This window comes from Tursiops truncatus, chromosome 15 (genome assembly GCF_011762595.2).
Source record: "Tursiops truncatus isolate mTurTru1 chromosome 15, mTurTru1.mat.Y, whole genome shotgun sequence".
Lineage (NCBI taxonomy): Eukaryota > Metazoa > Chordata > Mammalia > Artiodactyla > Delphinidae > Tursiops > Tursiops truncatus.
This window is the reverse complement of record NC_047048.1, coordinates 57,957,004-57,979,845: the sequence shown is the minus strand read 5'-3', so window position 1 is coordinate 57,979,845 and position 22,842 is coordinate 57,957,004. Positions and strand designations below refer to the sequence as shown.

At 45.2% G+C, this 22,842-nt stretch overlaps 1 long non-coding RNA gene across 3 annotated transcripts in view; it reads right to left on the bottom strand.

The window, feature by feature from the left end:
* The window catches only part of LOC109552678 (uncharacterized), a 59,981-nt gene that overhangs the window by 14,616 nt on the left and 22,523 nt on the right, over positions 1-22,842 (bottom strand). For 2 of the 3 annotated variants that reach the window (XR_012326241.1, XR_012326240.1), the window contains exons 2-4: positions 21,138-21,230; positions 20,473-20,559; positions 18,492-18,588 (exon numbers count right to left, since the gene is read on the bottom strand). This is a non-coding gene — a long non-coding RNA (uncharacterized lncRNA). Of the gene's footprint in view, positions 1-4,943; positions 8,469-18,491; positions 18,589-20,472; positions 20,560-21,137; positions 21,231-22,842 lie in introns of those variants that run through there. The other variant, XR_002179580.3, reaches the window with a different exon arrangement.

Sequence of the window (22,842 nt, the reverse complement as noted above, 5' to 3'; positions counted from 1 at the left end):
GGGTGGTGCAGTGTCACGGGGAAAAGCATGGGCTCTGGCATCAGACTTCCTGCATTCACTCTTGGCTCTGCTAGTTAGCAGCTTTGTAATCTTGGGCCAGTGACTCTGCTTCTTTGAGCCTCAGTTCCCTCATCAATAAAATGGAGTGAAAAAGTACCTGCTTAATAACATTGTGGTAGAGCTCAAGTGAAATAATGAATGCAAGAGGAAAACCTGGTACATAGTAAGGCCTCAGTAAATGACAGCTATTATTATTCTTGTTATTACCGACCGTTCGGGGTGACAGAGGTAGACAAGCAATCAGGGAGAGCTGCATGTGGTGTTAGATATGGAGGTAGATACAAAGGGCCAAGAAAATTGTCCCTGCTCTCAAGGTGGGGAGAGAGGGAAAAGTGCAGTGGGAAGCGAAACAATAATGCAAACAATTATAAAGGAGTCCCCTATAAAATATGTTTCAAGGTAGCACTGATGCTCACACACACAGTACAGGCATCGGAGTGAGCTCTACAGGGCAAGAATGGGAACTAATTCATCTCTGGCTGGGAATCAGCCTAGAATCAAGCCCAAGGAGATGCTCAGGTGAACATAAGGACGTTTGTTACAGACAAATGTGGGTTTTTTTGCGGTACACCGGCTTCTCACTGTTGTGGCCTCTCCCGTTGCGGAGCACAGGCTCCGGACGCGCAGGCTCAGCGGCCATGGCTCACGGGCCCAGCCGCTCCGCGGCACGTGGGATCTTCCCGGACCAGGGCACGAACCCGTGTCCCCTGCATCAGCAGGCGGACTCTCAACCACTGTGCCACCAGGGAAGCCCCATACAAATGTGTTTTGAGAAGTGTCCTGCTACACTCTCGTAGGAAAATAACGTTAGAGGTCATGGAGTTGGCCTGGTGTAGAATTCATGTCTATCTGATGCCAAAGCTCCTAATGTTTCTATGACATCCCACTGTCTTCATTGATTTCTCTCTACCTGTTCACAAGTTCTGAAGCATAATGGCTGCGCATCCTATACTGATGGAGAGGATGGAAGGGTGGGTAGATGGTGTATGGTGGGTAGATTGTGGAGAGATGGATGGGTGGTGCATGAATGGAAAGTAGAGGAGAGATGGAGGGACGGTAGGTAGATGAAAGGACGATGGTGGCTAGATAGATGTAGAGTGGATGGATGGGTAGATGGGGGCTGGAAGAATGGTAGGTGAATGAATAGTTGGATAGTTGAAAGATGAATGGATGGTGAGGAGATGGATGGACGGCAGATAAATGGACAGAGGCACAGACTTGCTTTATACTTAAAAGCTCCTGAGATATAACCTATTGGTTAAGCAGTAGCCCAGGGTGAAGTGTAACCAAGTACAGTTAGGTACTTAACAGCTCACTCTTTGTTAAAATAACAGCTACTTAATGATAACTGATAAGTACTGTAGTTCAGTACTTACTATGCACCAGAGCCTGTACTAAGCTCTTTACAGAGATCATCTCACAAAAAGTCCTGAGATCATAAGGAACCAGAGCTTAGAGAGGCCTGCTCCAAGGCACACAGCAAGTAACTGGCAGAATCAGGACTCAGACTCAGGCTGCTGAAAACTCCAAGCTCCTGTTCTTAACCTCTGGGGTCAGTTCTGTGATTGACTTTTTCTTCACAAAAAAGTCTCATAACACCAACTAGGAGTCAGGAAATATTTCCCAGGGGAGGAGACACCTGAGCTGAGTCTCAAAGGCCAGAAGAATAAAGAGCTTTCGAGATGGAAAGCACAGAGAGCCTAGCGCTGAGGAGGTATAACAGCCCTTCCTACAGTGTGAGAGGGAAGCGGGAAAAAACATAAGCCTGGAAAGGTAGGCTAGGACCAAATCATGGAGGGTCTTGAACGCCATAGATAGAATAATTAATGGTAATATTAGTAGCAATGAATGCTATGAGTCAAGCTCTCTGCTAAGTACTTTTACTTGTATTCTCTTATCTCATCCTCTCAAATATGTGAAACTAGTTGCTATAGTTATCCTGATTTGCAGCTGAGAAAGCTAAGCATGTGATTTAGTAACTTACTGAAGGTTATACAGCTAATAAGTGGCAAAGTCAAGACTTGAACCTAGGTCTCTCTGACTCCAAAGTTCATGCCCTGTACTGCCCCGTGTGAGCTTGAACTTTATCCATTCCACAAGGGTTTGGACTTCATCCTGTCCAATAGGATGGCATTGAAAGCTTTTAAACAGGGAAACAACCTGAAAAATGTGTGTATTAGAAATATCCCCTCCGGGACGTCCCTGGTGGCACAGTGGTTAAGAATCCATCTGCCAATGCAGGGAACACGGGTTCAACCCCTGGTCTGGGAAGATCCCACATGCCGCGGAGCAACTAAGCCCATGCACCACAACTACTGAGCTCGCACGCCTACAGCCCGTGCTCCACAACAAGAGAAGCCACTGCAATGAGAAGCCCGCGTACTGCAACGAAGAGTAGCCCCTGCTCACCGCAACTAGAGAAAGCCCGTGCGCAGCAATGAAGACCCAACACAGCCAAAAATAAATAAAATAAATTTAAGAAAGAAAGAAATATCCCCTCTGATGATTATGCAAGTTGGACAGAGTAAGGCAAAACCGGTCTCTTCTGTAAGTCCATCTTTTCTGTGTGTCTGCCTTTGCCTAGACCTGCATCTTACCTCCCAGGTCCCTGAGTCCATTTACTGGATGGGAGGCCAAGACAACTGATTTGCTGTGTGACCCTAAGCAGGACCTGACCTCACCGGGCCTCATATTCCTTACAGGATAGGAAGGGGCTACTCACAGATTCTTAGGGCTCTCTCCAGTTCTGACATTATTCTTCCCTCTGATGTTCTCTGGGATTATGTAGCTAAATGTGCCACTTTTAGCCATTCATGACACCCTCAAGAAAGTTGACATCTGCATTTTTTTTTTTTTTTTGCACTATCATGGAGTGCCAATGGCTCTTCCTCCCAGTATAAAAGTGTTGTTTTTGGCCACTATTCAACATAAAGCTTTGTTCTCCTGACCCTCTGGTGTCATCGCTAGTTTGTCTCTACAGAATCCTCTTGAAGACACCTTTGCCTTCCAGAGCCACTAACTCCAAGGGGGGAGCTATTCATAAGCCTCTGACAGTATATAATTGCTGACTGCATCTAGCTGAGGAGTTGTCAGCAAGTAGCATTACACCGGAAATTGGCTCCCCAAATGCCCACAGAGGTGTCAACTGTCACTTCCTTGAGAACTGAGGAAAGTTTGCATTCCATTTAAATGTAGTCCAAGAACTAAATTGGGGGCAGGGAGGGTAGCTGTAAACCAAATGGTGAATATGTCCTCTGGCTTGTGCCCTGAAGAGTACTTGAGTAGGACTAGCCCCTCAGTCTTAGTGGAAGGGCAGATACTAAAGAGTGTGGGACAAGAGTGTGGTGCTCATGAGTGTGGGCTTTGGAGCCAGACTGCCTGCGTTCAGAGCCCCGCTCCAGTTCTTACAGGTGATACAAACTTGAGCAAGTTACCTAACATGGCTGTGCCTCAGTTTCCCCATGTGGAAAATGTGGATATTGTGGGTCTAAGTGAGTCATTGTGTGTGAGGTCATAAGAACAGTGTTGAGCATGTAGTAACTGCTCAACAAAATGTTAGATATTATTATTATTAGGGTTCCAGGGGCCATCAGAGGCCCCACTAGCCTAAAGAAACAAGTATGCCATAAGGCTGTGATCCTCAAAGTGTGCTCCCATCCCAGCTTTACCAGCACCTTGTTACAAATGCAGATTCTCAGGCCCCACACTGACCCACTAATCAGACTCTCCGGGGGTGGAGGCCATGGATCTGGGCTTTACAGACACTCTGGTGACATTGATGCATGATGAAATCTGAGAACCATAAGCATCCCTCCTTACTCCTAAAACACCCCTCATGGTAACTCCTCTAAGATGGATAAACATGGCAGAGTGGCTATGACTTGGGCAGGTCTTTCCCTTTGCTTGAGCGTCACTTTTCCCCATTGTAAAATGGGTGAAAATACAGAGTTGTCGTGCGGAGGCAATGAAATTACGGAAATGACAAGACCTTATGGCCCATCCTACCTGTTTTGTCTTCCTGGAAGACCTTAGGAAAATGTCCCCGGGACATAAGGCTGTCCCCTGCTGATTTAGCAGTTTAGTTCACTGGCTTTGGAAACATACATATATTTACTGTAAAGAGAAAACCAACAGATAGGCGAGGCTCTGGGTGACTCCCAGCAGGTGGCTTCCTCCTCTCTAGGCTCCAGTTCCTCCCAGCCATTTGTAAACCTGGGAGCAGAGGGCCTCCAGACCAGATGACTGAGAGGAGAGGAATAGCTTCAGAATGACCAGGACTCAAATCTGGGCTCCAGCCGAGTGACATGGGCAATTTACCGCACCTCTCTGAGCCTTTCTGTAAAATGAAAATCATCATGTTCCCCATTCAAGGCTGTTGAGACAACTAAATGAGATCTCTTGCCCAAGAGATTCATACTAAGCACCTACTATGTGCAGGCTCTGTTCTGGCTCTGCAGATACGGTGATGACCAAGACCATGACCTGCCCTCATGTAGCTAATATTTTAAAGCTGGAGGCAGATATTCCATGTCTAGTTACAAAGTTAATGACCTTATTACAACTGTTATGGATACATGATGACATAAGAGGGACCCAGTCTGATGTGTGGGGTTAAGGGCAGGTGAGGACCTGGTCTGAGAGCAGGTCTGAACTTAGTGGGAAAAACTGTAGCAAAAGTACAGAATCTTTAAGGCCACCTTGAGAATTTTGAGCAATAAGAAGCAATAAAGGATCAGCAGGAGTGTGAAGGAGGAGAGTGAAGTGATCAAATCAGAATTTTTCAAAGAACCCTCTTACTAAAAAAAACAAAAAAGGGCTTCCCTGGTGGCGCAGTGGTTGAGAGTCCGCCTGCTGATGCAGGGGACACGGGTTCGTGCCCCGGTCCGGGAAGATCCCACGTGCCGCGGAGCGGCTAGGCCCGTGAGCCATGGCCACTGAGCCTGCGCGTCCAGAGCCTGTGCTCCGCAACGGGAGAGGCCACAGCAGTGAGAGGCCCGCGTACCGCAAAAAAAAAAAAAACAAAAAAAACCCATACCAAGTGCTGGTAAGGATGTGGAGCAACAGGAACTCTCATAGAGCTCTGTGCAAATGGTTACAACTATTTTGAAAATCATTATGTTGTACACCGGAAACTAATATAATGGTGTATGTCAATTATGCCTCAATATAAATAAATGAACAAACGAACAAATAAGAAAAGCAGTTTGGCAGCTTTGTTATGAAGTTAAAAATACTCTTACTGTGCAGCCCAGCAATCCCTCTAGGTACTTCCCCAGGTGAAATTAAACACATGTTCACACACACCAAAAAAATAATGGAGATGAACGTTTGCAGTGGTTTTATGTATAATCATGAAACAATCCAGATGCCCATTGACTGGTCAGGGGGTAAATAAACCCTGTACATCCCTTCAACGCTCCTCAGCAGCAAAAAGAAACACGTCACTGATACACATAACAACATGGATGAATCTCATAAGAATGTTGCTGAGTGAAACAGACTCAAAAGAGTACCTACTATATTATCTTATTTATAGGATACTTCAGAAAAGCCATAACTACATGGATAGAAAACAGATCAGTGGCTGCCAGGGGGTAAGTGGAGTTGGTGGGGTTGACTGCCAAGGGTCATGGGGGAATATTTTAGCGTGAAAGAATTGTTTTATATCTTGATTATAGTGGTGGTTACTTGACTGTGTGTGTTTGTCAAAATTCACAGAACTGAACACTATATAGTGTTCAGTGAATTTTATTGTTTATGAATAATAACTTTTAAAAACAACACATTTGTTACAGAGAGAGAATAGATTATGCTGGAGGACAATTAGAACACCTTTACAGGTAAGAGATAAGAGATGAAGGTGCCTGGGCTGGCATGTGGAAGTGAGGATAGAGAAGTGGGCAGACTCAAGAGCTAGTTAGGAGGGGAGGCAGCAGAAGGGTGGCATCTTACAGGATCATTCTCATTGCTCTCTTTGTATCATTTATATGAGCCATAAGTATACATAGACAACTTCCAAATGTATACCTACAATTCCTGCCAGTTAGAACATTTTATGGCCTCATAGATTCATAAGGGGAAGGAGACAGGGACAGTCAGGTGAGTGGGCAGAGGCATCATTGGGGACCCAGTGGAACAGAAATTCACATATGATCTCACTTATATGTGGAATCGAAATGGTGATCATTTCACAATACATAGAAATAGGGAATGATTATGTTGTACACAATATAATGTTGTATGTCAGTTATACCTCAATAAAAACATTTTCTTTCCTTCTTTCTTTTTTTTTTTTTTTTGACTGAGTCGGGTTTTAGTTGCGACACACGGGATCTTAGGCATGCGGGATTTTATCGTTACGGCGTGCTGTCTGCTCGTGTTTCTCTCCATTTGTGGCGTGTGGGTTTTCTCTCTCCAGTTGCGGAGCGCAACCTCCAGGGCGTGTGAGCTCGGTAGTTTGTGGCACGCAGGCTCTCTCTTTGAGGGACATGAACTCAGTAGTTGGGGCACGCAGGCTTAGTTGCCCCACGGCATGTGGGATCTTAGTTCCCCGACCAGGGATTGAAACCCACGTCCCCTGCGCTGGAAGGCGGATTCTTTACCACTGGACCACCAGGGAAGTCCCTAATTATTGTTTTTTAAAGACACACCTAAGGTGTGAACAGGGTCCTGAGTGATGGCTGCAGAGGGACAACCAGCCCCTGTTCATGAATAAGGAGACCAAGAGCACCATAGTGAGCAAATTCATTGACACTGTTGATCTTAATAGAGACTCCAGATCTAATGTGTCACCTCATGCCCCTGGAGATGTCTCTAACTGCTTACTTGGTGACTGACTAAAACTTGAACCAGCAGTGAGTGTCATCTAATGAGGTTGGGATGCCAGAGGCTGGATTTATATGCCTGAATTATATGGAGGAGGAAATTCAAAGGCATAGGGACATGAGAAGTTTTGACTGGATTTATCATGTGCAGCCTGCACACCCACTCACCAACTGTGTTCCATGAGAAGGCCCAGGAGACACTGCCTTGACTAAGGCCTCAAGAGGGGAGCACATGTGTCCCTGAAAGCTCTGTGGTTGATCTCTTTGAATGACAGATTCAACCACAGGGAATGTCATCATTGATATAGGCTCCCTGATTCCAATGAAAATGATGGGATCCTGAAGTAGCAGAAGACAAATGGCAGCACTTAACTAAGACCAGGTGGGCACATCTATCTTAAAGGGCAGTAGGGAATGTCCCAGTAAGTAGAATGTCTTGGTCCCCAGAGGTCTTTGATAATGTTTAACTGATCATGGAGTCCTACGAATGAAATAGATGGGCACCCTACTAGAGAACTGTTTGACTTCTGTAACAGGAAAAATTCTAGATCTGGTAGCCAAAAATCTGGCAGTCTCGACTGTGAAGAGTCATGGCTCTCACTCAGTTTTGAAACCTAAGTCAATTCACACACAAAGAGCCCTTCTATTGTCGGGGATGTGGGGTATTACTGAAGAATGGCTCTGCACTATTGTCTCAGGTACACACAGTGAATCTTCCTCTAAGCATTCCCCCAAAGGACCTGCAGCCATTTGCTAGAGTGACTGTGTTAGAAGGAAAAAGAAATTTTCAGAGATTACTATCCACGGGCCCTGAACTGATGCTAATTCCTGGGGACCCAAAATGCTACTGTGGTCCAAAATGGGGGTTGTAGTGTCAAGTGATAGCATTTCAGCTCAAGTCAGACTCATGGCAGACCCAGTCTGTCCACAAATCTACCCTGTGGGTTATGTTCTCAGTTTCTAAATTTGTTATATAAATAGACATACTTGACAACTTGCAGAATCCCCATATTGGCTCCCTGAGCAATGGGATGAGGATCATTATGGTAGGAAAGACTAAGCAGAAACACTTGGAACTTCCCCTCTTACTGCTGTGGTGAATCTGAAGCAATACCACATCACTGGGGAAATTGCAAAGATGAATGCCTTTGAAATCTTGAAAAAAGTAGGAATACTGTTACTTATTATATCTCCCATTTAGCTTTCCAGTTTCTCCTATGCAGAAGTCAGATGGATCTTGAAAAATGAGATCCTAACTATTATAAACTTCATCAGGTGGTGATTCCCACCGAAGTTGCTGTTTCAGGTGTAGTATCTTTACTGGAACAATCAACACGGCCCCGGCACTTAGTAAGCAGCTACTTATGCCTAATGCCTCCCTGCACCCCATACCAATGTATAAGGACAATCAGAAGCAGCTTGCTTTTACCTATCAGGGACAGCAGTCTACCTTCCCAGCCATGCCTCGAGAATACATCAATTCTGTTCTCTGCCATAACATAATCCACAGAGATCTTGAGTGTCTTGAGAGTTCACAAAGCATCACACTGGGCCACTGCATTGATGACATTTTGCTCACTGGATCTGATGAACAGAAAGTAACAAGTGTTTTAGACACCTTAGAAGGACATATATGAACAAAGGGTGAGAGATAAAGTGTTGGGGATTCAATGGTCTGAAGTATGTCAAGATTATCTCCTCTAAGGTGAAAAACAGGTTACACTACCTTGCACCACTTACAATGAAAATAGATACAATACTTAGTAGGCCTTTTTTGGACTTTGGAGATGATATATATCACATGTAAGTGTGAGATTGGACCCATCTGAGAGTTATCTGTAAGTCAGTTTCAAGTGAAAACCAGAGCAAGAGAAGGCTCTACAGCAAGTTTGGGCTGCGATAGAAGCCACTCTACCAGCTTGGCCTTATGATCTAGCACAGCTAATGATATCTGAAGTGCCTATGGCAAATAGGGATGCTCTGTGGAGCCTCTGAAAAGTACCAATAGGAGAATCACAGCACAGACCCCTAGGATTTTGGAGCAAATCTATGACCTCTTCCACATCTGTTCTGTTCTATTCTCCGTTTTAGAAACAGCTTCTGACTTGCCACTGGGCCTTAGTAGAGACTGAACACCTAATCACAGGACATATGGCCTGAGCTTCTCATCATGAACTGGGTGCTGCCTGACCCATCTAAACATAAGCTTGCACACATGCAATATAAATCTGTCATAAAATGGAAACAGTGTATAAGAGGCCAAGCTTGCACAGGTCCAGAAGGTACAAGTAGGTTGCACAAGCAGATGTGGCTCAGACTCCTTTGACATCAACTTCTATTGCATCACCTCCCTTCTCTTAATCAATGCCTTTGGCTTCCTGGGGTGTTTTTTTTTATAACCAGTTGACTAAGGAAGAGAAAACTCAATTCTCTTTTACAGATGAGTATGCAAAAAATTCTGGTACCACCTCAATGTGGACAACCGCTGCACAACAGCCCTACTCATGGGTGATCCTGAAGGGCAATAATAAAGGAAAATTTTCCCAATGGGCAAAATTTCAAGTAATACATCTGGCTGTCTACTATGTCTAGAGTGAGAGAAGGCCAGAAGAATCTATATTAATCCATGGGCAGACCATATATTTTGGCCATACGGTCATGAAGTTAGAAGAAACATCATTGGAAGATTGGTGAAAAAGCAGTCTAGGGAAGAAGCAGATGAATGGACCCCCTCAGAATGGGCGCACACCATGAGGATATTTCTGCCCATATGAATGCCTCCACAAAGGGTATCCACTGCAGAGGAGGTTCTTAATAATCAGGTAGACCAAATGATGCATTCAGTGAATGTCAGTCATCCCCTTTCCCAAGCCACCCCAGTGCATGCTTAATGAGTCCATTAACAAAGTTGTCATGGAGACAGAAGTGGAAGCTATGCATAGGATCAACAACATGAATTTCCCCTTAAGGTCAACTTGGCTAAAGCTACTGCTGAGTGCCTAATCTATCAAGAGAAGAGATCAAACTGAGTTCCCAATAGACACCATTCCTTGGGGAAACTAGCCAAACACCTGGTAGCAGGTTGACTACATTGGATCTCTTCCACCTTGGAAGGAGCTGAGATCCATCCTCCTGGGAAAAGGTACATGTTCTGGATATCGATTTGCCTTCTCTGACCATAATGCATCCGCCAGAATCATCATCTGTGGACTCACTGAATGCTTTAGCTACCATCTTGGCATTCCCTGTAGTATTAATTCTGATCAAGGAACTCATTTCATAGCAAAGAAAGTGCAGAAATGGAATCATGCCCATGGAATTAATTGCTCTTGCCACACACCCTATCACCTGGAAGTGGCTGGACTAATTGGAAGGTGGAATAGCTTGCTGGAGACTCAGTTACTGCACCAGTTGTAAGTCGACATCCTGAAAGGAATGGGTTCTGTCTTACAGGATACTGTATGTGCTTTGAATCAGAGACCACTGATCCTGGTTATGAAGAACCATAAATAATAAAGAGATAGAAGTAGAAGTGTCTCCTCTCACTATGATACCCAACAACATACTTTCCAACTCAGGAACCTTGAACTCTGGTGGTTTGGAGGTCTTAGTCTCCAGGGTGGGAATACTTCAACCAGAGGACACAAGAACAGTTCCATTGAATGATACTGTTAACCTGGCAAGCTTTTTTTTGTTGTTTTTTTTTAATTTTTTAAATTTATTTATGGCTGTGTTGGGTCTTCATTTCTGTGTGAAGGCTTTCTCTAGTTGCGGCAAGTGGGGGCCACTCTTCAATGCGGTGCGCGGGCCTCTCACTATCGCGGCCTCTCTTGTTGCGGAGCACAGGCTCCAGACACGCAGGCTCTGTAATTGTGGCTCACAGGCCTAGTTGCTCCACGGCATGTGGGATCTTCCCACATCAGGGCTCGAACCCGTGTCCCCTGCATTGGCAGGCAGATTCTCAACCACTGTGCCACCAGGGAAGCCCAACCTGGCAGTTTTGAGCTCCTTATGCCACTGAAGCAAACAGCAGAAAGTGGGTTATTTACAGGATAGAATGATTGATCTTGATAACCAAGAGGAAATTGGATTGCAGCTAAAAAATGGGGACAAGAAGAACTATGTCTAGAACGCAGTGGATTTTCTGGGTCATCAATGTTAAGGTAAAACTATAGCAAATGAACAAACAAAAAGTAGAATAACCGGGGACTCAGACCCTTTGAGAAGGATGGTTTGGGTCACTCCATCAAATGAAGAATTTTAATTAGCTCAGGTCCTGTCTGAGAGCAAGGAAAATGAAGAATATGTAGCAAAGAAGGAAGCCATAGACATCAACTGTGAGCTCACGACCAATTACAGCCAAAGACTGTAATATGGAACTCTGCATATATTCTCTTTGCTTGTTATATATATGTGCTTATTTTTTTATTTTTTAAATTTATTTAATTAATTCATTTATTCATTCATTTATTTTTGGTTGTGTTGGGTCTTCGTTGCTGCGCGCAGGTTTTCTCTAGTTGCGGCCAGTGGGGACTATTCTTCGTTGTGGTGTGTGGGCTTCTCATTGTGGTGGCTTCCCTTGTTGCGGAGCACGGGCTCTAGGCGCACGGGCTTCAGTAGTTGTGGCATGCAGGCTCAGTAGTTGTGGCTCACGGGCTCTAGAGCGCAGGCTCAGTAGTTGTGGTGCATGGGCTTAGCTGCTCCGTGGCATGTGGGATCTTCCCAGACCAGGGGTCGAACCCGTGTCCCCTGCATTGGCAGGCGGATTCTTTTTTTTTTTTTTTTTTGCTGTCCGCGGGCCTCTCTCTGTTGTGGCCTCTCCCGTTGCAGAGCACAGGCTCCGGACGCGCAGGCTCAGCGGCCATGGCTCATGGGCCCAGCCGCTCCACAGCATGTGGGATCTTCCCAGACCAGGGCACGAACCCGTGTCTCCTGCATCGGCAGGCGGACTCTCAACCACTGCGCCACCAGGGAAGCCCCGGCAAGCGGATTCTTAACCACTGTGCCACCAGGGAAGTCCCTGTGCTTATTTTTATATGCTACTTTATTCTTCTTATTTTTGTCTTATGTAAAATTTTAACCTTAATTTTACAATTCGGTCTTTAGGTAACAGACTTTTCCATGGGATTGTGAAGAACAATTAATATAACTAGCAATGGACACAGGGAACTCTGCTCAATATTCTGTAATAACCTAAATGGGAAAAGACTTGATACATGTATAACTGAATTACTTTGCTGTACACCTGAAACTAACACAACATTTTTAGTCAACTATACTCCAATATAAAGTTTAAAAAAACCAAACTAGCAATGGATACCATGACCATGGGGATCACGCTTCTCCTCACTTTGGGGAAAGGGTGAGAACTTCTTCACTTGTAACAAGGATAAATATATCTTATTAGATAGGAAGCTTAATCCCATTGGGAATTTTTGAGAGACAGTGCAGCACTGACACCTCAGGGTTATCCCCCTGGGTCATGGCAGACAGGGTATTTCTGCACAAACGCCCATCAGTCGTCAGTGGTTGAAAGCTGCTGGGAAGGGGATTGTTAACGTCCCAGTCCTCCCAGCCTGACAGCCTGACAGTAACAGGAAATCCTTGGGCAAAGAAATGCAGGTGTCAGCCGTCGGAAGTTGCTGAGGTGGTGAGGGCAAAAGGATACGGGTGAGGCCCCGACAGTGTCTGCTATACCGACGTTTCTTTCTCTACAAAATGGGAAGGAGAATTTCCACCTCACAGGGTTGCCTCTGTGCTGCTGAACTGCACACTCCAGGGGTTTCTATTGGTAACTTGGAGGCCCTGAGATGCTGTGAAGATGAAAGGACGTGGTATAGAGCAAGTGCCTGACACACAGCAGGCCCTCAGTATGCGTCCATTCCCTTCCCTTTTTTCATTTTAATAATTGCTTCACCATGTGGAGGACTTACTCAGTGTCAGACACTACACTCAGTGCTACCCACACCCACGATACAGGTATTAACCTCCTTATACAGAAGAGGAAACAAAGGCTCAGAGGGCTTAAGTCACTTTGTCCACTCCCTGAGCACATAAGCACCATGTCTGTCTGACTCCAGGGCCCTTGCTCTTAACCTCTACCTTGCCCTGCGCTGCCAAGGGCTGATTCTGACACGCTGCCCAGTTGTGCTTTTTTCAGAGCTCGGGTGCCAGATGCCTCAATCAGCATCCTCCCTCAGACATGACCCAGATTTGCTGTGGGAGAAGCTGTTGCCAGGAACTGGCAGGTCCTCTACTTCTGCTCTGCCTTCTTAACTGGTGTCCCACCAAGATAACTCAGATGGATGGGAGAAGTCTTCTTTCTACCTGCCCCAGGCTTTGGTCTCTTCAGCCCACACGTGTCCCAGAGGCATCATGAAGCATCACCTCTTGAGCACCTCCTTGGGGGAATTAATTTTGAGTCTAGGCCCCAAGGCTTGAAGAGACAAGAAACACGGCAAGGCTTTTTGTTCTGTCAAACTAGTTCACCGAGCACAGAAGAAATGGACATTCTGCCCACTTTCTGTCTCTCTGCCTTGGGAGACCCAAGCTGTGGCTGCTCACCTTTTCCTCATTGGGTTCTTAGTCCAGCAGGGGCAGACTGAGCATGTGCTTAGGGTACCAGCAAGCAGGGCACCAAAAGCGAGAGTAGGGAAGTGCAAGCAGTGCACTAAGCAGGAAGTGATCCCTATATTTAGGGTGTGTGTCTGACATCGTGGGTTGGCTCACTCAGCTCCATTTGTGCATGCTTTACTGCAGATCAAAAGTTGGCAAACTCGAGTCTACAGACTGGGTCCTTGAGACACCTGTATTCCAAAATGGATGCACTGTTTGGAAGCCAGAAGTGAGGTGGAGAATGTATTTCCACTCTCTGCACTGGTAAGCATATGCTGGGAGCATTTGTTTTTTCCTGCAGCAGTGATAGCAGAGGTCCAGCGTGATGGGTGCCTTGCACTGTATTACTGAGAGGAAGGTTATGGACATGCGTTCTCTTGTCATCAATCAAGGCAGAGGCAGCGTGGTCCTGGAACCAACAGTAGTAGCACAGTTTCCTGATCTGTGCCTCTCAGCTGAGGGAACGTGGTCCTGGAGCCAGCAATTGGGACAGGGACTTCCTGAAGCTCCATCCTCCCAACCATAGAGGATTTAGAAGCTCCCTTGGTGCACCAATCTTGTTGATATATTCTGGGGGACATTCCTGGAAGTTCTACCTAGAACCTGCTTGTCCAGCACATCCAACAATCCTGCAAGCACCTAATCCCCTGTATCAAGTCTCTTTCAGTTTAACCTGGTCTGGTTATCTGCAGCAGAACCTGACTAATATTGGGTGCTTGTGATGTACCAGGACCTGTGCTAAGTTCTTTACATTTAATCTTCACAATGGCCTTCTGAGTTCACTATAGTCAGATACTTGGTGGCAAGCAACAGAACCAACCTTGACTAATTTAAGCAGAAAATGAGCTCACTGAAAAGATATTAGTTAACCCAGTGAATCACTGGGAAGGGAAAGCCTAGAGAACTAGGCTTGGAAACTCTGCAACCAAAAACACAGCCTGAACTGTGCCACAGAGCTAGTCTAATGAGAACACTGCTTCCGTGTGGTTCCGGGTCCCGGTCCTGCACACCACCGCCCCACCAGAACTGCTCACTGGACACACTGCAGGCTTGGAATGTACCACTGCTCCCTGGAAATGCGGTACTGTAGTCATTGCTGCCTCTGCCTCTGCCACAAGTTCTCCACCCCTCCCTCATCTCTGTTTTCCCATCCCCTGATTTGAAGCATAGGACACATCTTATTGGCTGAGCCAGGTCACATGTTCAAACGCAGTTCCAAAGAGCCTGAGACCCAGAGACCAACCTTTGCGGCTTTCTCTGCTTCTCACTCTCTTCCACACATCAGCAATGCCTCTTGCACCTTCATCTGATGAGGACTGTTGGTCCCCATCTGGGTTAAGCATTGCCCTTGCCCATTGGTTCTTTAGAAATGAAAATATGCTAGATTTCTTGTTGGCAACTCAGCACCATTCCTCCCCGTCTACACTCTCCCCCATAGCAGGGACTAGAAGCATGGAGGGGACATTCCCAGGAATCCCTTGCCAACAGGTTTGCACCGGGATCTGCCAATGAAAGGCACTCACATCAGATCTGGGAAGCAGAAGAGAAGCAGAAGGCACATTGTGCTCCCCTGCACTGGTGGACAGACACGTGGGCTCCAGGGACGGCTACACGGGGTCCTGCAGCAGCCTCTAGATATTCTCTCTTAAGTGTGGGAGCTACAGTCAATTGTGCAGCTACAGGCAACAAGGCCTACACTGAAAGGAGCTCTGGGAAACACATATACTGCCTCATTTAATCCTCACAACAACCCTACGAGGAAGAGGTTATTCAAAATCCCATTTTACAGGTAAGTAAGTAGGGGTTCAGAGAGGTTTAACAGTTGCCCTGGGTCACAGGTCTGTGTGACAGTAGAGCTCATGTTCACTTTCTCTTATCCCTGACATCCCGCCTGGCTCACTCCTACCCCTCATTTGCAAAGCAGACAGAGGAAGGTGTAGGAGAGGGCAGAGACCAGCCGGAAGGGCGAGAGGTCTGCAGCCAGGCAGTGCTCAAAGCACAAACTATCCTTGGAATGTCGGAAATTTCTGTTGGAAAGTCCTTCTGAGCCTGAGGCACATTCTTCTAAAGAACTTTCTTGATTTGAAAAATCCTGTGCTTTGAGGATGGAATTGAATGTGTGGGAACAGCCAAAGGTCACTGGGTACCACAGCTGCAGAGTAAGGAAGCAGATCAAGCTAGGCAGTACCACTGCAGATTGAGAGCCAGCCACGGCTCACACAGAAGTAAGCCCGAAAGGCAGGCAGTGCTGTCAGGACCATGGCAGCTTCAATGGAGGAACACAGAGGATAAGTGGTCTAAAGTCACCCATTAGCTGTGCAACCTTGGGGAAGTCACTTCACCTCTCTGAGACTCAGTGTTCTCATCAACCCTCTGTCTGAGAGGCAGAAAATTATAGTGGTTAGGATTGCTGCCTTTCAAATCAGACAACTGAGTCTTTGGTTCTGCCTCCTCCTGCATGGTTTGGGGCAAGTTCTCCAATTTCTGTGCCTGTTTTCCATATCTGTAAAAGGAGGATAAGAGTACCTATGAAACAGGGTTACTGGAACAATTAAATTAAGTGAATTGGAAAAGGATTTTGAACTGCAGTAGGCATATAGCAAGCACTCAGTAAATGTTAGCTATTGTTTTTCTTACCTTAGAGGGAAATATGAGGACTAAACGGCACAGCATGTGTGAAAGTTTCCACATATAATTCAGCTTATTAGATCAGCTCAGAAAACAGTGGTATTCTTGTTATCTAATCCTGCGTAATAAACCACTCCAAAATGTAGTGACTTAAAATAACAATAGTCAATTACTTTGCTCACAAATCTGTGATTTGGGCAGGGATTAGCAGAGTTGGCTTATCTCTGCTCCATGAAGCACGAGCTGGGGCAGTTAGAGTAGAGCTGGAGGATTCACTTCCAAGATGGCCCACTCCCATGGGTAGCAGGTTGGTGCTAACTGATGGCTAGGAGTTCATCTGGGGCTGTAGACCAGTGGCCTACATTATCTCTACATGGACCTCTCCACAGGGCTGCTTGGGCTTCCTCACAGCATGGCAGCTGCATTCTAAGAGCAAGTGCAAAAGATAGAATATGGAGCTTCCAGTCTCTTAAGGTCTTGGCCCACAAACAGGCACAATTTCACTTCTGTGTTCTGTTCGTCAAGCAGTTACTGAACCCGCCCAGGGTCAAGGGGAGGCACATAGATCCCTCCTCTTGAAGGGAAAGAATGTCAAAGAATTTGCAGCCATCTTTAATCGACTACAGACAGTTTGTGTTTTCACTCCAAGTACTGGCCCCAGGTACACATACACAGACATAGACATGAACTCTTCTTTCCTAAACCATGCCCCAACCGAGAGGCAGATGATCAAAGTGGGAAAGAGAGACACAAGCACCCCCACGCAACTGGATAAATCCTACTTGTTGTTTAGGATTCCACAGAAGAGAGTCTGTGAGTCTGCCATCTCCCAAGATCCCCTGTGAAGTGCCTGCTCTGCATCCCCAGTATTCCTGCCGTGCCTTCCCTGGAGCTGGTCAGGGAGCTGATCATTGTATTGGGGGCTATAAATAAGAGTGGAGAAGCCCATAGTCTGTGGAACCTCTGCGTGGCTTCCTGCACTCCCTCAGCCTTGGGTGTCTCATCTGGAAAATGGGCATGATAAGCTCCACATTATAAAACCATCCTGTTGATTAACTGAGGTCAAGAGTAGGTAGGGTGGAGTAAATTAACAAGCCACCAATTAGGCTCATTTTTTAAAACGTGGCATATTGTTCATTTCAGAAACAGATCTCTGACTCTCCAGGTCCTCACCCTACTAGGGTGTGGTAAGTGGACAGGGGTCAGAAGACTTTAAATAACCAATTCGAAGTATGGCTTTCTAAAATAGAAACTGAATATGTACACACATGGTATAATCTCAACTATGTAAAAAGATAGAGACTAGAAGGAAATAAGGCAAAGTGTTCACAGTGGTTGATCCTGGAGGGTGGATTATAGGTGATTTTTTTCCTGCTGCTTCTTTATAATGTTTTTACATGTATGTCCCCACATCTTATCAGTTTATGTGTGACTTTTATAATAAAGACATATATATTAAATGAATAAATATAGGATAGCACACTCTGACACACACCCCACACACAGTCCCACACAATTGTGTCTTTCTATGGAGCAGGCTTTCCACAAGATGATGCTGTCAGCGTTTGGGCCAGACGATTCTTCCCTGAGCTGAAGTGAGCCCTGCATTGCCCCTCGCCTGTGTACCTGCCAGGAGCACTTCCCACTGCCAACAAAGAACACCCCCGCATTATGTAGAAAAACGTTCTTATTTTTCAGAGATGCATTTGCGGTGAAATATCAGACTGTTTGTAATTTACTTTAAACTACTTCAGAAAAAATGGATAAAACAATTATGGCCAAAAAATTCCCCATGACAGTTGAAAGATCTAAGTGATGAGGTATGTGTATTTGTTCAATTTTTTTTTTTTACATTGCCGTTTGAAAGTTTTCATGATAAAAAAGCGGGGGGAATGCCCCACCTATTTCTGAAGGTCTCCTATCGGTGTGCTACCACCCCTAGTGGAAAACCTGTATTTTCATTTTGTATCAGCTTCATTTTCATAAATGTTGTGTCTGATTTTCAATTTAAAACCCCTCTGGGGCTGCCATTTCTTCTTCAAATGTTTCCTTTTCGGCTTCCTTCTCCTGAAGACGATATCTGGATGTAGGGGAAATGTCCTCGTGGCAATAGGGAAAGGCGGCCCTCCTGGTTTTTTTTGAGTCCTTGCTGGTTTCATGAGGTACCCCTTGCCCTGCCTGCTCAGTGGGGCCTGATGGCACAAGTTGCTAAAGTCCACAGCCACTGAAACTCGTGATCCGTTCTCACTGGCATTGACTCAATGCCACCACCTATCTCCTGGGCACCTGAGCACCTCTGAATCTCAGCTGCATCCTCCATCCAGCCCCGCCTTGGCTGGCCACGCTACCGCCCCTCACACTCACTGTTTTTCCTGCATCTCAGCAATCTCCTCTTTTCCTCACCGTGAGCACATAAGGGCTTCTGGACCTCTTTCATGCCGCGTGCATCCTGGGGTGATTCCTAACATAGATGACAAAAGTGGGATGGGACAAGATGCAGTAATGAGGAAGCCCAACCATCCATCCTTACCTTACATGTATATGGCATTTTACAGACTTCAGGTACACGCTCCTTTCAATAGCAAACCCTCTCTGAGTGCTTACTCTGTGCCAGACACTGTTCTGAGGGTCTGGGCCCCCCACCTCACTACATATACACACCAGGTGTCTGCTGATTTGTGAAAGGGCAGACAAGTCATGTTGCAGCTATACCAGTGAATATCAAGCAGATGTTAAAAAGAATTAAATTAATTGATATGTTCTCATAAGGAAAGCTATCCAAGGTATGTTGTTCAATGAAAAGGAAAGTTTCAATATAATAGGTGGGGTAGGCTATGAGCCCTTTTCCATGAAAAGAAATTTATATTAATGAGAACTGAAAACAACACACTTTTCTGTTCCTGTGTTAAATAATACTGGGACCAAGTAATAGTTTAGGGGTTTGCTCCAGGAAGTACCCACTCTTTGAAGATAAGACAGATAAAAACTAAACACCTTACTTATCAAAACAGAAAACTTGCTCATCTAGACTCATTTCAATGCCCTTGCCCCTCTGCATTCACTAATCCAAAGTTCTTATAAATTCTGCCCAATTCCAACCAGCTACCTGCCTTATGTGACCCATCTTAAAACCATCCAGTGCAACCTTTAAAACCCTGTGAGTATCCTTCCTTAATGTCTTCACTTGCAGGTACTACTAAGACTTTTTCAAGGTGTTATTCTCCCTTTCTGCAGTAAATTTAATATATTTCGTTTTGTTTGATCATCAGGTTTTTTCTGGTGGTCTTTGAGGGAATCAGTGATCAATAATTATAATAATTTAATATGTGCTGAGAACCAAGCTGATTGTTTTATAGACCAATCCTACTCTGTGAGATTTTTAATCTTATTCCCATTTTACAGATGAAGAAATTGAGGATTTGAATTTGAGCAACTTGCCAAATATTACACAGGGAATAAGTGACAGAGATCACATTGAAACCAAGAAGTCTGGTTCCACAGCCTGAGATCATAGCCCTTTAATACCGCCTCTGTTTTAGTTATTATGACTATGTAACAAAGCACTCAAAATCTCAGTGGCTCAAAAAACAAACACAACATTTATTGTGCTCATGAACCCTCCATGTGGGCAGGGCTTGGGGGGATGCGTGCCTCGGCTCCACGCAGCATCAGCTGAGGTGGCTCGAAGGCCGGGCGCTGGGATCATCCGGAGGCTCATTCTTTCCCCCATCCAGCAATTAATGCTGACTGTCAGCTGGGACCTCAGCTGGCAACCAGTCAGAACACTTGCATGTGGTTCTTCATGTGCCCTGGGGTTCCTCACAATGTGGTGGCTGGGTTCCCATGGTAAGCACCCCAAAAGAAAGAGATTTCCAGGAGAATCCATTTTGCCTTTTATGACCTGGCCTTGGAAGCCATGCAGCATCACTTCTGCCACATCCCATCTGTCAAGGCAGTCACAAGGCCCTCCCCACGTTCAAAGGGAGAGGATGTAGATTTACCTAGTGATGGGGAGTGCCAATATCAGAAAGACCATAGAAGACCAGAAATATTGCTGTGGTCATTTTTGGAAATACAGTCTTCCACAGACCCACATATTCGGTGTACATGTATGTAAAACCTGAAGTGATGTATAACAAATAGCTATCATTATTTCTGGGGATAATAGAGGGTCTTTTATTTTCTATAACATTTAAATTTTTGTAACGGGTGTGTAAAAAAACTATGGCAACATTGTTTGTCAAAGACTTAGTGTCCATTCTCAAGAAGCTTGCACTGAAGGTGAGCATACTGACCACTACCTATTTCTTCTCCTATGTCCATTTGCTGCCTCTTGCTGACCTACCTTGTTCCCCAGGAGGCTGACCTCTACAGACTGTATCACCTGGAATCCTTTGCCTTCTGTCTTCTGGTTGGGTTGATCCAATGGGAGCTGAAGGAAATCAGAGGGTAAGAAAAAGGATAGGGTGTTTATTCTCCCCTCCCTACCTGCCCATGGTTCTCCCTATGGCTATGTTCCCCTATAGCCCATAGTATATGTTGGACAGCCTCTCCTCCACAGCTACTGGTCTCACTGTGTTCCAGTAACACTTCCTTCATCTCTATCCTTCAGACCCAAGAATGGTAATGGCTTGCCTCCATGGCTAGTCCCTGGGGTACCTCATCATCCCTTAATCCTGTCTATTCCTCTGTAATTGTCTCTTCATTAAACTCTCTTCAATTAAGCCCTTTAAGTGCACCCTCTGTTCCCTGATTAATAAGGCACTGATGGAGACAAGCATGCAAACAATGACATTACAGTGTACTGATTGCTTTCAAAGGCATGAATAGAAAAAGAATATCTAGGTTTTAGTGGAAGAATCAGAGGAGACATCCCAAAGAAAATGATACTTCAATTGAGACAAAAAAGATGAGTCAGTGTTCACTGGTTTATGAAAAAGAGAAGAACTTTCCAACCCTATGGGGTTTCCATGGATAAGGAAATAGGCCCAGAGAAGTTGGGTGACTTACCGTGGCCACACAGGGAGTAGCATAGATTCAAGCCTTCTGCTTAATCCATCACCCTACAGGGCAAGTTTGTTATATCAGTTGAGATGTTTTTAGCTGCAAGTAACCAGAAAAAAATGCCTTAAGCAGTAAGGAAAATATGTAATACATTTATATAATCTTGCTTATAATAAGAAGACAAATGTAAGGTAGCTCCACAGTTGATTAAATAAAATCAGACGTTCAGCCAAGCCATCAAGAAGAGCTAAGTAAATGGATTGGAAGACGGTGTTGCTGAGTCAGTCCTCCTTACATTGACTTATAGATTTAGTACAATCACAATCAAATTCCTAAGTTTAGGTACTGAAATTTTCAAATCAATTCTAAAATTTATATGGAAATACAATGGACCTAGAGCAGCCTAGACAATCTTGACAAAGAACATACACCACCAGATATCAATGCTTAACATCAAGCTATAGTAATTAAGCCAGGGTGGTATTGATACAAGGATAGACAAATAGACCAATGGAACAGAATTGGGAATCCAGAAATGAACTGAAACATGTATGTTCACTTGATTTACAACAAGGGTGCCACTGCAATTCAGTGGTGCTGGAAAAACTGGATATCCATACAGAAAATAATCTGTATGGGAAAAAATATTTACCCAACACTATACATAAAAATTAATGTGTCGGGGCTTCCCTGGTGGTGCAGTGGTTGGGAATCCACCTGCCAGTGCAGGAGATGCGGGTTCGAGCCCTGGTCTGGGAAGATCCCACATGCCGTGGAGCAACTAAGCCCAGGAGCCACAGCTACTGAGCCTGCGCTCTAGAGCCTGCGAGCCACAACTACTGAGCCTGCATGGCACAACTACTGAGGCCTGTGCGCCTGGAGCCCCTGCTCCGCAATGAGAGGCCACTGCAATGAGAAGCCCACACACTGAAATGAAGAGTAGCCCCCGCTTGCCGCAATTAGGGAAAGCCCGCGCGCAACAACGAAGACCCAATGAAGTCAAAGATAAATAAAATAAATAAATAAATGAATTTATTTTAAAAACTTAATTAATGTGGTATGGATGACAGACCTAAATGTAAATGTTAAAAAGAATCAGGCTTGGGCTTCCCTGGTGGCGCAGTGGTTGAGAGTCTGCCTGCCGATGCAGGAGACACGGGTTCGTGCCCCGGTCCGGGAGGATCCCACATGCCGCGGAGCGGCTGGGGCCGTGAGCCATGGCCGCTGAGCCTGTGCGTCTGGAGCCTGTGCTCCGCAACGGGAGAGGCCACAACAGTGAGAGGCCCGCGTACCGCAAAAAAAAAAAAAAAAAAAGAATCAGGCTTGTAAAGGAAAAGACAGGAAAATATCCCCATGATCTTTAGGGTAAGCAAATATCTCGGAAACAGAGCACAAAAAACACCATGCTGAACACATTGATAACTTGAACTTCATTAAATATAATATGCTCATCAGAACACATTACTAAGCAAGTGAAGAAATAATCTACAGACTGAGAGGAGACACTTGCATTTCGTATATCTGACCAAGGACTTATATCCAAAACGTAAACAAACTCCTACAAATCAGTAACAGAAGACAAAACAACCCACTTTTAAGAAAGGGAAAAAGACTTAAACAGGCACCTCTTAGAAGAGGAAATGACCAAAAAGCACTTGAAAAGGTCATCAGAGAAATGCAAACTAAAACTACAATCCGATACCACTACTAA